The sequence below is a fragment of the Rattus norvegicus genome, chromosome 14 (genome assembly GCF_021556685.1).
Source record: "Rattus norvegicus strain SHRSP/BbbUtx chromosome 14, alternate assembly SHRSP_T2T, whole genome shotgun sequence".
NCBI classification, from domain to species: Eukaryota; Metazoa; Chordata; class Mammalia; order Rodentia; family Muridae; genus Rattus; species Rattus norvegicus.
The window spans coordinates 107,397,677-107,413,485 of record NC_141547.1 but is presented as its reverse complement, the minus strand read 5'-3'; the positions used below and the strand labels follow the sequence as shown (position 1 = coordinate 107,413,485).

At 42.4% G+C, this 15,809-nt stretch overlaps 1 pseudogene; it reads left to right on the top strand.

Moving 5' to 3' along the window:
• The first annotated feature begins 2,103 nt into the window (after positions 1–2,103).
• Positions 2,104–13,622, top strand: Fbl-ps2 (fibrillarin, pseudogene 2; annotated as a pseudogene).
• The last annotated feature ends 2,187 nt before the right edge of the window (positions 13,623–15,809 follow it).

The following is a 15,809-nucleotide window of genomic DNA, read 5'->3' as shown; positions in this document are numbered from 1 at the left end:
CTCAACAATTTGCTAAAAATGCAAGATTTTGAACTCACCTCAGACCTACTGAAGTAGATATTTTGAGGGTGTGGCTAGCAATTGTATTTTTAACAGCCCTCTTGGTGGTTTAGATCTTCATTAAAGTTTAATAATGCTTGGTTTACAGCCAAACATTAGCAGAGTTCACAGAGTCTTTCAGAAGATTTTCAGTTGGGGTGGAGTGTAGGATTGAGGGAGTGGGAGGTGTCAAGAAGACCTACAGAGCCAAGTAACTTGGGCCCATGGGTGATCACAGAGACTGAACAACCAACCAAAGAGCATGTATGCATATGCATGGGCTAGACCTAGGCCTCCTACATATATGTAGTAGATGTGTAGCTTGTTTTTATGTGGATCCCCCAACAATTGGAGCAGGGACTGTCTCTGACTTGAACTCTGTTGTCTACCTTTGGATCATTTCCCCTAGCTAAGCTGCCTTGTCTCTCCTCAGTGAGAGAGAACGTGCTTAGTTCTGATGGGACTTTGATGTCCCAGGGTGGTTTGGTACCTAGAGAGGGCCTCTCACTCCTCAGGGGTGAAGGGGAGGGGGAAATAGGAGAAGGGGGTGGGAAGGGCTGCAATCAGGATGTAAGTAGAATAAATAAATAGATAAATAAATAAACAAATGAAAAAAGAATGCTTGGCTTAGGCAAATTACATGAGAATGCTGGACGTGAAGCACGAATAAGTATACTGCTTTGGGTGCTTCTAATGCACAGCCAGCCTCCAGAATACTGCTTTGGACAGAAGCCCCAGGAAATTTGAAAGACTTCTTAGTTGACTGGGCTTTCATTCTTCACACCTAGTTATGTCTCACCTTCTGGTCCCTTTCCACAAAAGATTGGCAATAATCCAACAGATTTTAGACTAACTCTGGGGCTTATTTCTGTCCTTAGTTTGACTTCATCTTTAGATGCATTACTTATTTGTAAATAGTCATGAAAGTAGACAGCCAAGGCTCACAGCAGATGCTCTCAGGGACTTTCCCCCTAAGAACTACTCAGGAATGCATTACAAATGGAAAAATAGAAAAAAAAATTGGATTCCTATTTAGAGTCTTGGCTATATATTAGAGTAAGCTTTTTAAATCTCCTGGTGCCCAGACCATACTCCAGACCAATAAAATAACCTCTGGGGTAGGGCCCAGACACTAATGTATTCTAAAGCTCCCAGGTGCCTGCAGTTGGCTGAAAATCATGCTCTAGCAGAACCTCGAGTGGGAACCTGATCTAGAGTAAGAGATGGGGAAATTCCTGAATGGCATGGAATATCTCATGACAGCCAGCCATTAGCTTCACATACATGTGTTTGTCTTCTATGCTTTAAAAAAATACCTTCTGGGCTGGAGAGATGGCTCAGTGATTAAGAGCACCCGACTGCTCTTCCAGAGGTCATGAGTTCAATTCCCAGCAACCACATGGTGGCTCACAACCATCTGTAAAGAGATCCCATGCCCTCTTCTGGTGTTTCTGAAGACAGCTACAGTATATATAATAAATAAATAAATCTTTAAAAAAAAATACCTTCTTCTCTACACAGGCAGGCATGACCCCACTCACCCTTAGGTAACATGAGAAAAGCACAAATCTGTCAGTACAAGGTTGAGCTCCCTGGGGTACCTGTTAGAAGATGGGAGGTGCTGGTTATCAGAGGCTAGGAAGGAAACCATCCTTCATATCCTTGCCCCAAAGGCCCTGAACAAATGCAAGAATTTTTTGGGAACTGCTGGTTTTTGTAAGTTATGGATTCCCAGGTTTGCCAAACTAGTGGCTCCCTCTCCCCTTTACTAAGACTGGACAACCATTTTACTGGGGTGAGGAGGAACAACAGGCATTTGATGCCATTAAAAGGGCTCATTTGGCACCTGTCCTCATGCTGCCTGACATTAGTACTCCTTTTCATATCTTTGTGGCTGAGAACTGAGGAATGGCTAAGGGAGTGCTGACCTAACCGTTGAGCAAATGGAAACAACACATTGCTTACCTGTTAAAGAAACCAGACCCAGTAGGGGCTGGATGGCCTGCCTGCCTGAGGATAATAGTGGCGGTGGCAGTTCTGGTCAAGGACACAGATAAGCTGACCATGGGACAGGACTTGACCATGACAGTCCTCCATGCCCTCAAGAATGTGGTGCACCAGCCCCTTGACTGGTGGCTCACTAACAACTGTATGACCCACTACCCAGGATGGGTGGAGGCCTTCCCCACCCAACAGGAGATCACCATGGTGGTGGCAAAGAAGATACTAGAAGAGATTTTTTCCAGGTTTGGAGAACTAAGGTAATTAGATCAGATAATGGGCCTGCCTTTGTGTCTCGGGTAAGTCAGGGACTTGCTAAGGTATTCGGGACTAATTGGAAACTCCACTGTGCATATCTTCCCCAGAGTTCAGGATAAGTAGAAAGGATAAAAAGAATACTAAACGAGACCTTGACAAAATTGACCTTAGAGACTGGCTGTGACTGGGTGGTGCTCCTACCCTTGGCCCTGTTCAGAGCCCAGAACACCCCTTATCAGCTGTATTTGATGCCCTTTGAGATTCTCTATGGGGGCCCCACTCTGTTGGTAGCTTCTGGACCTGACCTTGAGATTACCAACCAAGGTGATCATGAACTTATAAAGAGGCTGATAGCCCTTCAGACAGTTTAGAGGGAGATCTAGTCCAATTTGTCTGTTCTTTATGCTCCAAGGACCACTGAAGTACCCCCATCAGTTTCAAACCAGAGACACTATATACATCCACTGACACCGGTCACAGACTAAAGAAACTTGTTGGAAGGGCCCCTACATAGTCCTAACCATGCTAACAGCCATAAAGTTGGATGGATTTGCAGCCTGGATACATACTTCTCATGTAAAGCCAGTTACCTGCCTGCCCCCCTTTGACCATCCCTCTTGGAACAGAGATTGGAGAATTTCCCACACAAAGAACCCTCTAAAGATCAAGCTTACTTGAGGGCCTATAAAAAATGGAACTCCTTCTCTTGCCAAAAATCATCCTGATTCTGATTTTGCTCCCATTAGAGAGGCTGGTCAGAGGGACAAGCCCCCACCAGCCAGCCAAGCTGACCTGGAGCATAGCTTTGACCCTCAAGGGAGATGAGGCAGCCACAGTGACTGAGAATCACCTCAACCACCTACACATGGTGGCCAACACTTGTCTTTGACCTATGTCAACTGTCTGTGGGACTAGTCTCTTGGGATATACCCATGATCAACAGGACTAGGTTAGTCGGCCTTCCTTGCTCTTAGATACACCAAGGGCAATCCAGGGTCTGGGAGATCAGAGGCTTGGCTGCAGCCAATCCAACACCCATGCTGCCTTCATACTACCTAGGTCTATGTCTGCCCCCAGGACAAGCCTACCAGGGGAGAACAGCACAGGTGTGTGTGTGTGGGTGGATGGGTTGGGGCTGACTCTTTCTACTGCGGCAGTTGGGAATGTGAAACCACTGGAGATACTTACTGGGGTGCATTCTTCTCCTGGGACTTGATTACAGTAAGGAGGAACCTGAGGCCACTAACTGCAAACCAGATCTAACAACCTCTCCCTGTGAATCTGGGGCATGCAACCCCCTACTCTTAGACTTCACTGAACCAGGGAAGCAGGTTAATACTAGCTGGCTCAAGGGAAAAACCTGGGGGCTTAGACTCTATAAACATGGGTATGATGATGGGCTCCTTTTCACTATCCAACTCAGGATAGAAGTTCCTACTGCTTCAGTAGGACCTAACAAAGAAATGCCCATAATGCCACCAAAAACACCAGAGCCCCTCCCTTCTGATGACTCAGTTAGCTCATACAATAACCCCCTACACTTTAGAGATTCCTATCCTATATCTACCTAACCCCTTGACTGATCTCATCAAGAAAACCTTCCGAGTGCTAAATGAATCTAACTCTGGGGCTACTAACTCTTGCTAGCTCTGCAACTTTTTGAAAGTTGTCCTTTGACCTTGACAAGCATGGCTTGATATGCAAATAAATATAAGTCTTGAAGTGAGTCTTAACTACTGGAAGACACCCCCCCCCAAGTGAGACATGAGAACAGAGTTCGATGCAAATGTAAGAGGTTTATTTTCCAGCATGTTGGGGTCGACCTTCAATCAGTCCCACAAGGAGAGTGAATAGAAGGCGACCATGAATGGCTATAACAAGCACTTTTTATACTTTTTAGGGGTACAAGTTATATCAACAAGTTATATATTAAACTTATTGACCTAAGTTTAAACTTAGGTTACAGTTTAAACTTATTGGCTAAGCATATTGACCTTTGAATCTACTGGTTAGCAAGCACATGACATGCATTTGTACTCTATCTGAGACCAGAGGGTCAGGTGACTATCAGTCAGTACATTCTGCAGTTTTTCAAGAATGTCACTGCTCCTCCTGAAAACTGTGGGTAGAGAATGGAACTTGGCCTAGCCTTGACCTGAGGCAGAAAGCTGATCCTTGGCCTAATCTTGACCTAAGGTGGTGAGTTTAAGGCTAGCAAAAGCCCCTAGGGTCCTTCACAGGAACCTATAACCTATCTTCTTTTTTTTTTTTTTTTTTTTTGGTTCTTTTTTTCGGAGCCGGGGACTGAACCCAGGGCCTTGCGCTTCTTAGGCAAGCGCTCTACCACTGAGCTAAATCCCCAACCCCAACTTACCTTCTTTCTACCAGGCCAAGCTTCTTAATAGCTCTTATATTTTAGTAAGAACGAGGGTCCTTCACATACACAATAAATAAATATAAGTGTAAAAAAATTAAAGTTTAAAGAAATCAGTGTTATCAACAATGCAAAATAACTACAATATTCATAAAAATCTAATTCCAGACAACAAAGTATCTCATCAATGCTCAGGACAATGCTGTCAAGGTGCTGACAGGCCAAAGATGCATTTCATATTTCCTACCAATCGGCCAGCAGCAGCCATCTTGTCCACTGCCCTCACTTTTCTGTAGTTCACAGAGATCTTCCATTTCACCAGGAATACTTCTTGTCAAGGATCAGCTTCAGCTTGGAAGGGGTTCTGAGAGAATGGCTGTTTGAGAGCAGTGAGACAAATAACCCAAAGTCAAATCATGGGGCCAAGCTATAGCTAGATTTTGCTTTCTCTAGAGATTTCCAGACAGCTCTCTATTGTTCTACTTAGATGGTTCTCCAAGCAGTTCTCTTGTACTATTCTAAAAATTTCTCTGGATAGTTCCTCTTTTGCAGATCATAAACCCAGGCTTTATTTTACTCCAGGTTCTCTTTTGATAGTCCCATGAAGCAGCACCCCATGACCCCCAACCCTTTGCTTCTTAGGAGACAGCAAGCACATTTCTTTTTTTTTTTTTCCAGAGCTGGGGACCGAACCCAGGGCCTTGTGCTTGCTAGGCAAGCGCTCTACCACTGAGCTAAATCCCTAGCCCGTAGCACATTTCTTTTTAACATTGCAAGAGTATTCACAAGATTTGCCTGCCTCTGTTAAGCACAGATGATAAGCTAGCTCAGTGGGACCCTGCCCCGAAATTACCATTTCTATCACATCTGGACTAACTTTGTTCTGTCCCAGGCAGACTTGAACTCAGGAATTTGTCTGCCTTTGTAAGCATAATAAAACATAGCTGGGTGGCATCTTCTGAGATCATCACTCCCTAAATCTCCTTATCTCCTTCCTTAGTAACAGCACTACATGTTCCAAACTACTGAATCTGTTCAGCCCATGAATACCTTTTTTCATTCTTTAAAATCTACAAATAGAATTGTTAAGTAATTCTATGTTTTCATAGAATTCTAAGTTTTCAAAGACACCCCCCCCCAAAAAACCTGTCTTCTACAGTATCTCCACCATTCTACGTTTCTACCACAAATTTATGAGGATTCCAAGTTCCCTCATCAACTCTTACTTTTCCATTAAAAAGCTAGTGAGAGATGGATTAGCCCTTAGAGCACCAGCTGCTCTTCCAGAGGATGGATTTGAGACCCATATCCACTTGATGGGTCACAGCCACCTGTAACATTAGTTGTAAGGGATCCAATGCACTCTTCTGGCCTCTGAGGGCACCAGGCATGCACATGGTACAAAAGCACACAGGTAGGTAAAAGACCCATACACATGAAATAAAACGTTTTGTTCTTAAGCTACAGTTAATCCTGTGAGTGTGAAATAATGTCATCATGGTTTGAATCCAATATCATCATCCTTACTGACTGATGATATTGGATATCTTTGTAGGTGTTTGTGTGTATCTTCTTTGGAGAAATATGTATTTAAGTCCTTTGCCCATTTTTAAACTATTTGTCTATCCCTGAAGACAAAGGTTTACCATGCATTCTAGTAGTTGTTTTATAATATTGGATTTTTGGGGATAGAGTAACATGTTTACCTGTGGCCAAGTCTAGAGCCACACTGCATGCATCAAATCTCAAATACTGGGTGGAGGTTCTTTTGGTCTGCATGTCACTCCTCGGCTGACACAGCTCATATTTTTTGCTAGAGGGACTCAATGTAAGAAATAACCTTGAATATCTTGTTTGGACCTGCACTCATTCGTCCAGTCACAACTCTTGCTACATTGCCTGCACACCCTAGAAACCTAGGCCATCTTTCTGGTTTATATTTATATAAATATCAACATATTTATATTTAGAAACACAATTGTCCTTAGAAATGTCTTGTTCACAATTTTGTTGCAAATGACCACATTTCCCACAACTGAAGCACTGGACATTTAGATATTGGAGACTTCTAGCTATAGTTTGACCCATTATGTTAATATGATACAATTTATAACCAAATATCAGTCCTATCCATTATTCCCTTGACCATAGAGGCTTCTCACACCTTTAATGACCTAATAACTTTTTTACATTGGTATTTGCATTTTCAGAAGCCTTCAAAGTCCCTATCAACACCTGTCTTGCCTTAGGCTCTGGCATGGTTTTGTTCACTTCTAAAACAAATCTTTGTTTAAAAAAAAATCAGTGATGGATTCTCCAGAACCTTCTATAATCTTTATAACTGAGGTAGATGTTTTTTCAGGCTCCTTGACTTTGTCCCAAGCTCTTAAAGCTGCTAAGTGATATTGTTCTACAGTAATGCCATCAGGTTGAATCTGTTCTTGTATATCAGAGTACCACCCTTGACCCAGCAACTGGTCTTTTATCATATTCATTTCTCTTACTCTGTTTCACTGTTTAGTATTCACAGCTTCTTCCCTCCATCATGTTAAACATTACAACTGGGGACCAGCCTCTGATACAACTGTTACCAATTGCTTCCAGTCTTGGGAATAATTCTATTTTGACTAGCTCAGTATTTAGGATTTGTTTCACATAAGGTGAGTACATTGCATATGAAATTATAGCCTTTTTTAAACTTCATTGGATCTATCATTTCTATAGGACATCCTATCTTGTCATAACTTTGTTTGACATCATTAACAGGCATATGCTGTAAGACTACAGGAAAGCTGAAGGTGATCTTGTAACCCTGGACAACCTCTCCACCCACTATACACCATCTGGAAAGTTTCTAGGACTCCAAATGTCACACTATCACAGAAGCTATCAGCTGAAAAACCACACCTGTCCTAGAGCATGAGGCAAATCCTAGTCAGATGCTACATAGAGATAGCCCCAAGCAGCCCCACATCTCTATGCCTGGGATTAAAACAAAAACATATTTCTATTATATTTCTGTGTTTTGTTTTTTTAAGAATCCAACGTTGGTGCCCACACTGATGTGGTACCGAGAGCCGGGTATAAACCTGCAGGGTTTAAGAAAAAACACATACTCAGGTCATTCGTGTCACAAGAATGCTAAATCTTTTGTTTTATTCACCGAATATATACCCCCAGTTCCAGGAAGCACAGTGGGAAAACCATCTTATGCCCTCAGGAACAAAAGACTGAGAACAAAAGACAAGAACAGATTATTGCCCAGGTGTTCCTCCCAGGTGTGTCGCTTCAGGGCCAGGCGTTCCTTTGTTAGGAACAAAAGGCTTCTACATGTATCTGCAGGGTTCAGCAGGGGTCAAACACTGTAGGGGACCCAAGAGGGTCCCACAATCCAAAATTCCAGAACTGTCACTATGTGTTCTCTCTGTCTCTCTGTCTCTGTCTCTCTCTGTCTCTCTGTCTCTCTGTCTCTCTGTCTCTCTCTCTCTCTCACACACACACACAGAGACACATGCATGCATACACATTCAACAAAACTGAAATGTAATAAAAAATTTAAGTTTAGAAAAATGTTATCTTATAACTTCTATATGTCCCCCTTCTCCAAAGAATAGAACTAGAAGCAACCCTAAGGAAGGAAATGATAGATCTATGTGATATTTTCTTTTTACTATTGTATGTATAATTATGTGTTGAGGCACAGGATGCCATGATGACAGGTCAGAGGACAACTTTGATGAATGTATTCTTTCCTTTTCTCAGAGTCCTCATAACCCTTAAGGAAGTTCTGGGCATCAGATTCTGACCATCAGTCTTATAATATAAGCTGGCTACCCATGATCTATTTCCATGGCTCCTGCAACAAAAGCTTCATGACAGAAAAAGAAATTGAAGATACTAGAAAATAGAAATATTTCCTGTGTTCATCCATTTTGAAAAACTTATAAAAAATGTTTTTATTATTTAAAGTGGTATATAGATTCAGTGTAGTTTCCATCAATATTCCAATTATAGTTTTTATAAAACTAGAAAAAAAAACAACTGTAAATTTTGTATGTAAAGCATAAAGAACTAAATATATGCCCTAATATATTTAGCCAAATATATGGCTTAAAAAAGCAGTACCATAATATCCATCTCACATAATCCCATGAGCCATCTTAACAAAGACAAACAGAAATGTACACCAACACAACAGCAGACTGAAAAGTAGACACACACAGCCACTGCCACCCAAGGACACCTTTGTAAAGAGATGGTGCTTGGAAAGCTGGATGTCCACTTGTAGATGAACCCTGACTTACAGCTCACATTTGCACAATTACAATTTTGAAATAGATGGAAAACCTTAATACAAAATCTGAAACTCTGAGACTTCTAGAGGAGAGCATAGGAAAATACTTCAAGATAAAACATTCTAAAAAAAAAGGTCTCTAGAAGCACAGAATGATCCCTAGAATCAACGAATAAGTTTAAATGAAATTAAAATGCTTCTACACAGCAAAGGATCAGCAGAGTAAACTGACAACCTGAAAAATGGAGAAATCTTTGCCAGTGTGCATCAGACAGGAAGTCTTACATAGAATATAAAAAAAACTGACAGACTGAAGTGCAGTGGGTTTTGTCTAATGCTGCTAGAGCCAGCACATCTGTTGTAGTAAGACACTGAGGGACCCTGCCCCAAGTCAGTTCTGATTGGTAATTACAGATGGCAGCAGCTAATGGTTGGGAAGGACAGACAGAGGTGGGATATTCAGGATTCACGAGCTTCAGACCGAAAGAGAAGGAGAAAGGAGTGGAGAGCCATCATGCCTGAAAAGAGTGGACGACAGGGAGGCATAGCCAGCATGTGAAGGAGCTGGGAGAGTGTGGCCCAGTTAAGTAACCTGCTGGGTCTAGGGAAACTGTGAGGTCTGAATTGAATCTCTTCCAGGACCTCTTCAATGAGACTCATGGAGACAGTGATCGATGCAAAGCAAGAGGAGTTTAATTCTGGCATGCTGGGGTCCTCCCACTTCAAGGGGAGGCCCCAAGTAGACTCTGACAGGGAGTTATATACGTTGCAAACAATTAGGACAGAATTCAAACAATTGGTAACTTGGCGGGGTATTATTGATGGGGTAAAGTGACCTCCAAGTTGACTTGTGATCAGAGGACCATTCCTGACTTTCCAGGGGGTACAGTTGGGAGTCAATGGGAGGTCGGTTGGGAGTCACAAGTGGCTTTGTTTGACAGTTTTTGCAGTTACTCCAGGAACTAACTACTCCCTGGAAGGGAGGGGTCTTTGTGCTTGGAGGTTTGTGATGGAACTTTCCCACTGGCCTTACATTGACCCCCAAGTCTGGCTTTTTCACAACCAAGGAAGAATGTAGAGTTAGTAAGTGGTGTATTTACCACCAAGTAGAAGTTAATAAGTGACCCAGCTATTGCACCATTTAAAGCATATCAAATTATAAAGGCTGTGTGTGTGTCTTTCAGTCAGGAACATAAACCGTTAGGGTAGGTAGCAGGAATGTGCCTCCAGGAATTTATATATAAAACATATTGTTACACTGAAACACTAAAAGAACAACTCATCCAATCAGTAAATGGACTGATGAACTCAAAAGACAATTCTCAAAAAAGAAGTAAAGTGGGCAATAAATGGAAATATTATTTGGAACAAATGTTGAACATTTTTAGACACTAGGAAAATGCAAATTAAAATTATGAGTCTATCCTACCCCTTTCAGAATGGCTATTATTTTCTTTTTTTAAATTTTTTAAATCTTTATTAACTTGAGTATTTATTTACATTTCAATTGTTATTCCCTTTCCCGGTTTCCGGGCCAACATCCCCCTAACCCCTCCCCCTCCCTTCTATATGGGTGTTCCCCTCCCCACCCTCCCCCCATTACCGCCCTCTCCCCAACAATCACGTTCACTGGGGGTTCAGTCTTGGCAGGACCAAGGGCTTCTCCTTCCACTGGTGCTCTTACTAGGCTATTCATTGCTACCTATGAGGTTGGAGCCCAGGGTCAGTCTATGTATAGTCTTTGGGTAGTGGCTTAGTCCCTGGAAGCTCTGGTTGTTTGGCATTGTTGTTCATATGGGGTCTCAAGCCCCTTCAAGCTCTTCCAGTCCTTTCTCTGATTCCTTCAATGAGGGTCCCGCTCTCAGTTCAGTGGTTTGCTGCTGTCATTCGCCTATGTATTTGTTGTACAAAATGGCTATTATTAAGAAAACAAATGGCAATATATATTGATGAGGATGTCTGGGAAAGAGAGCATACACTCAGCCACTATGCATGCAGCATGGAGATACCTCAAAAACCTCAAAATGACCTGCTCTGTGACCAAGCATACCACTCCCGGTATATACACAAAGGACTCTGAGTCAACATTCCACAGAGAAACACACATGGACATCCATGTGCATTGCTGTACTACTCATAGTATTCAGGAAATGAGCTAGCCTAGATGTCCATCAGTAGATGAATAGATAAAAAGATTTGGTATATGTACACAATAGAATTTTCATCTATAAAGGAATTGAAGTTGTGGCAGCTGGAAGTAGACAGATGGGTTAGATATCATCATGTTAAATGAAACAAGTCGAACTCAGGAGAACAAATGCCACTTGGCTTCCTTCACATACAGACTTTCAAGGAATGGGATGGGTGGTAGCCGAACACGTGTGACAGGAACGGAGGAGTATTTGGGAGGTAAGGACCACCAGCAAGGAGCGGAGGACAGGGAGGAGACACAGTGGGTGTGGAATAAGAAGTATAATTACACACAAGCACAAAAATGCTACAATGAAACCGTTACTTCCTATGCTAACTTAAAATTGATTTAAAAACTAATTATATGCTGACAATGGTTGGAAAGAAAAAATATTTAAATATATTTAAAACCATTTCTCTTCTGCTTTATCCCTGCCTTCAAAATAAGATGGCAAAATACAGTTCTATCCCTGCTCTAAAATGACCAGATGGGCATATAGCTTATTTATTCAGTCAGTAAATGTTTAATAACCATGTAGTGTGTGTCAATCATTATATAACTCAGGTACAGTGGCTTCTGCCCCACAGTGAGTCGCAATGTAAAGAAAGGCCTTGGAGTCTGACTGGCAACAGATATCAGTCTCAATGTTATTTTTGAGCCATGCCAAGGGGTCTTCCTATAGGAAGATAGGAAGTAGGCACAGGCCTACACTATTTCTCCCATTTGTGAACAAATTGTGCAGTTTTTCACCAGCTACAGTGATCTTTGTGTTTTCCTTTACTGTGAATGCTTGGGGTGGCAGGGCTAGAGACTGAACCCAGGGCCTTGGGCATGCTGGACAACTGTTTTGCTCTTGACCCACATGAAGGGCTTCACTTTGGGGTTGATTCTAGATCCCTTTTGATGTAGACAGGTAGGACTTAAGTGAAGAGATGCTTGGGGTAGCACTACCTCATTCTCACTTATGGATTCTTCACCAGGTCTCAAGCCAGAAGTCTAGACATCATCTAGACTCAGGCCCCACGCGCAAACCTTTTCATTTCTTTCCTTAGTCTCAAATTCCTCTCTTCTCCCTTTCCATTGTTATTAAGTTTAGGCAATTTTTTTCTTGTTTTTCCAGGTTGCTGTAACCTCTTGTAGTACATCAAGGCTGTCATCACAAAGTTAAAAAAAGTTTAATTTAGGAAACAGAAATTAATTTCTCACCATCAAAAAAATAGCCATCAGAGGATGGTGGTGTTGCATACCTTCAATCCTAGCATTAGAAAGACACAGTCAGATAGATCTAGGAGTTCCAGGACACCCAGGACTATACAGAGAAACCCTGTCTTGAAAATAAATGAATAAATAAATAAATACATACATACATACATTACATACCACCTTACAAATTTGAATATTCATTATAATCAGAACCATGTAGAATAGTTATTATAATCATAGGTATGTAAAATGAATCTATTATGACAATAATTATAAATGAGTATTTAAAGTTCTGGAAAACTTTAAATTCTAACCTGTTTCGGAGAGAGAGAGAGGGAGAAAGAGAGAGAGAGAATCTGTCGATGGTTTTTCTTTTACTTTGTACTTATCTATACTTTCCAAATTTCTTCCTCAGTAAATAGGTGTTACTACTAGAAGTGTAGAAACCCAGAAATAGAGATTGGTGGCAGAGGAGGTTTTGGTGGTAGATGGTGGAGGTTGAGGTGGTAACCTCAGGAGGTGAAGGAGGAGGTGGCTGAGGTGGAGGCTTCCAAGCTGGGGGCAACCAGGATTGAGGTGACAGCTGGGGAGGCAAAAGAGGAAAACAGTCAGGAAAGAGCAGTGATGGTGGAACTGAATTTTCATGAGAGTGTTTTTATCCCTTGCAGAAAGGAGGAAGGAAGCTCTTGTCAAAAACAATCTGGTCCTTGGAGAATCTGTGTATGAAGAGAAGAGAGTCTCTATTTCAGAAGGAGATGACAAAACTGAGTACCAAGCCTAGAACCCCTTTGGCTCCAAGCTGGCAGCAGTAATCCTGGGCAGCATAGACCAGATTTACATCAAGCCAAGTGTGCTCTACCCTGGGGCAGCCTCAGGCACTGGAGCCTCCCCTGTCTCTAATATGATCCCAAATGGTCTGGTCTGTGCATTTGAGTTCTCCAACCACTCAGGCTGTGACCTCATCAACTTGGCTAAGAGGACCAACATTATTTCTGTGACTGAAGGTGCTCAGCACCCACATTAATTAATACTTCATGCTTATTGCAATGGGGGATGTGATCTTGGTCAATGTAGACCAGCCAGACCAAACCTGGATGTGGCCTTGAATGCCCCACCTTCCTGGGAATGGAGGACACTTTGTGGTCTCAATTAAGGCAAACTGTATTGAGTTCAGAGCCTTGGTGGGAGTTGTATTTGCATCTGAAGAGAAGACATAGCAGGAGAACTTGAAGTCTGGGCAGCAGTTGACTCTAGAGCCTTAAGAATAAGGCCACACTGTGGTTTAGGTGTGTACAGACCACCTCCCAAGGCAAAGAGCTGAAACTCAGAGCTGTCTGAATTGGAAGAAATGTCTGTTGCTACTGTTGCAGTGGGTTTTTTGGGGGGGGAGAGTTGTTATTGGGCTTTTTTTCCCTATTAAACGAGACTCAGCTGTCGAAAGAAAGAAAGGAAGAGAGAGAGAGAGAGAGAGAGAGAGAGAGAGAGAGAGAGAGAGAGAGAGAGAGAGAGAGAGAGAGAGAGAGAAGGGGGAGAGAGAGGGAGGGAGGGAAGGGAAGGGAAGAGAGAGAGGCAGAATGAGGATAAGAACAAATGAGGTCCCTGAACGGGTTTGGCCTCCGGCCTAGATGGAAGTTACCTCACCAGGTCTTTCACTCTTCTAGTCTCAGCCCAGCCTCCTCTGTGCATGATATTATTTTCTTCCATCATCCAGGCTGCCAGAGAAGTAGGTTGCTCACAGCTCTAGGCTTGCACCATCTGCTTTGAGGATCTTTGGAGAGAGTCCTATCTCTCCCTTGCGTCTCTTCACCAGTTCCAAAGAAGGATTCTCAATTGGGTGACATGCTCGGTCCCTAATAGTGCCTGAGGGATGGAGTGTTATGATCAGGCAGATTTGTGCTCACATCTGTCCCAGAAGAGATATTCTAGCACTGGGAGAGAGAAAAGGTCTAGTGCCAGCCAAGTTAAGAAAGACGCACGACATCAGAGCATGCTTTTTTTTTTCAGAGTGCTTTTATTTTTTTACTGTAATTTATTTGGTATTATGAGATAGAATTTCATACTGTAATCTGGGCTGGATGGAAACTCCTGGTTATTTTTCTGCCTCAGCTTCCTGAGTGCTGGGATTACAGATGTAAGCCATAGCACCAGCCTACCACAATTCATTGTCATCCTCTACACCCTTGCTCTCCCCCTACATGCAATTCCAAAAGTCCCCCTTGCTGAATTTAATGCAACATCTCTTCATACAGCTCATCTTCCAGTGAAATAGTGCAGGCTCATCCAGTGACTACTTTGTGTTTACATCTAGGAATTCCAGGGTGTATGCTTTGTCTCTTTGTAGCTGAAGTTTGGGCTTCTCTTGATCTAACAAATTCAAATGCCATCTAAATTTTCTTTCTTAACTGTGAAATAAGAGCCTTACAACTCAGTCTTGGTGCTATGGGTCTGCACAAAACCAAAGTAAATCACCCTTTGCTATTACATGCCAGGACCACACTATTCACCAACTCACTGTTTTTGAGCCTGAGTAGCCCTCAGCTACAAACAGCTACAGGCTTGCTTACTGCCAAGCTAGAGGTTTTCTTGGGCTATAATTCTCTTCAGACCTCGGCTGGGTTTTTGCTAGTTTTATACCTGAGGATTTTATAAACCAGTCATCAACATCAGAGATCTCACCCTACTCTTGCAGTTTCTGTTCTTAGCAACAGACCTCAGCTTTGCACACCCTATAGCCTCTCATCATGGCTGACACACTTTGACTGCATCCCAGTGGGTAGCGCTTAGCCTTGGGTATGAATTTTCATTCGTTTAGTAGAGAGAGCAAAGCTGAGAGGAAGAAGCAGGGCTCCCTAATTTGTGGGTTCTTACCAGGTCCCCAGTGTGTTTCCCGCTTTCCTCTTTTGTATTAATTTCATATTGAAGCACAAAATTCAGTTTTTCAGAATTCAGCAAGAATCGTTATGTGGCTCTCATTAGACCTGGATATTGGGCTTCCTGGCTGCTGGTGCCTGTTGATTGAGAGTGAACTTAGGTTCTTTCCTGCTTAGATTTCAGCGTTTCTCATTGGACCCTGCTTGTTTGTACCATCTCACTTTGAGCAGTATGTTTAGAGGAAGAGGGTACCACATTTGACCAAATCAGAGTTGTATGCCCTTTTGTTGAGGGGAGGGGTGCATTTATTGATGGAAAAGGAGTGGGGATGTATTTGAAAACAGCTCACAAACCACAGGGTAGCCTTTGGTTTTGAGTCTTGTGCTTTCTGTAAAAATCAATGAAGCGGAAACTTTAAATGTTTGAGTTAAAACAATTTTTAGGGTCACCCCCTAATCTTTAAGAATGATAAAGTGATCAAAGAATAAAAGACTTGGGGGCAAAGAACACAGTGGAGGACAGTCCCCCCCCCAACTTCACCTCATCAGCACCACAAATGCCAATCCTTTGAGTGTTCA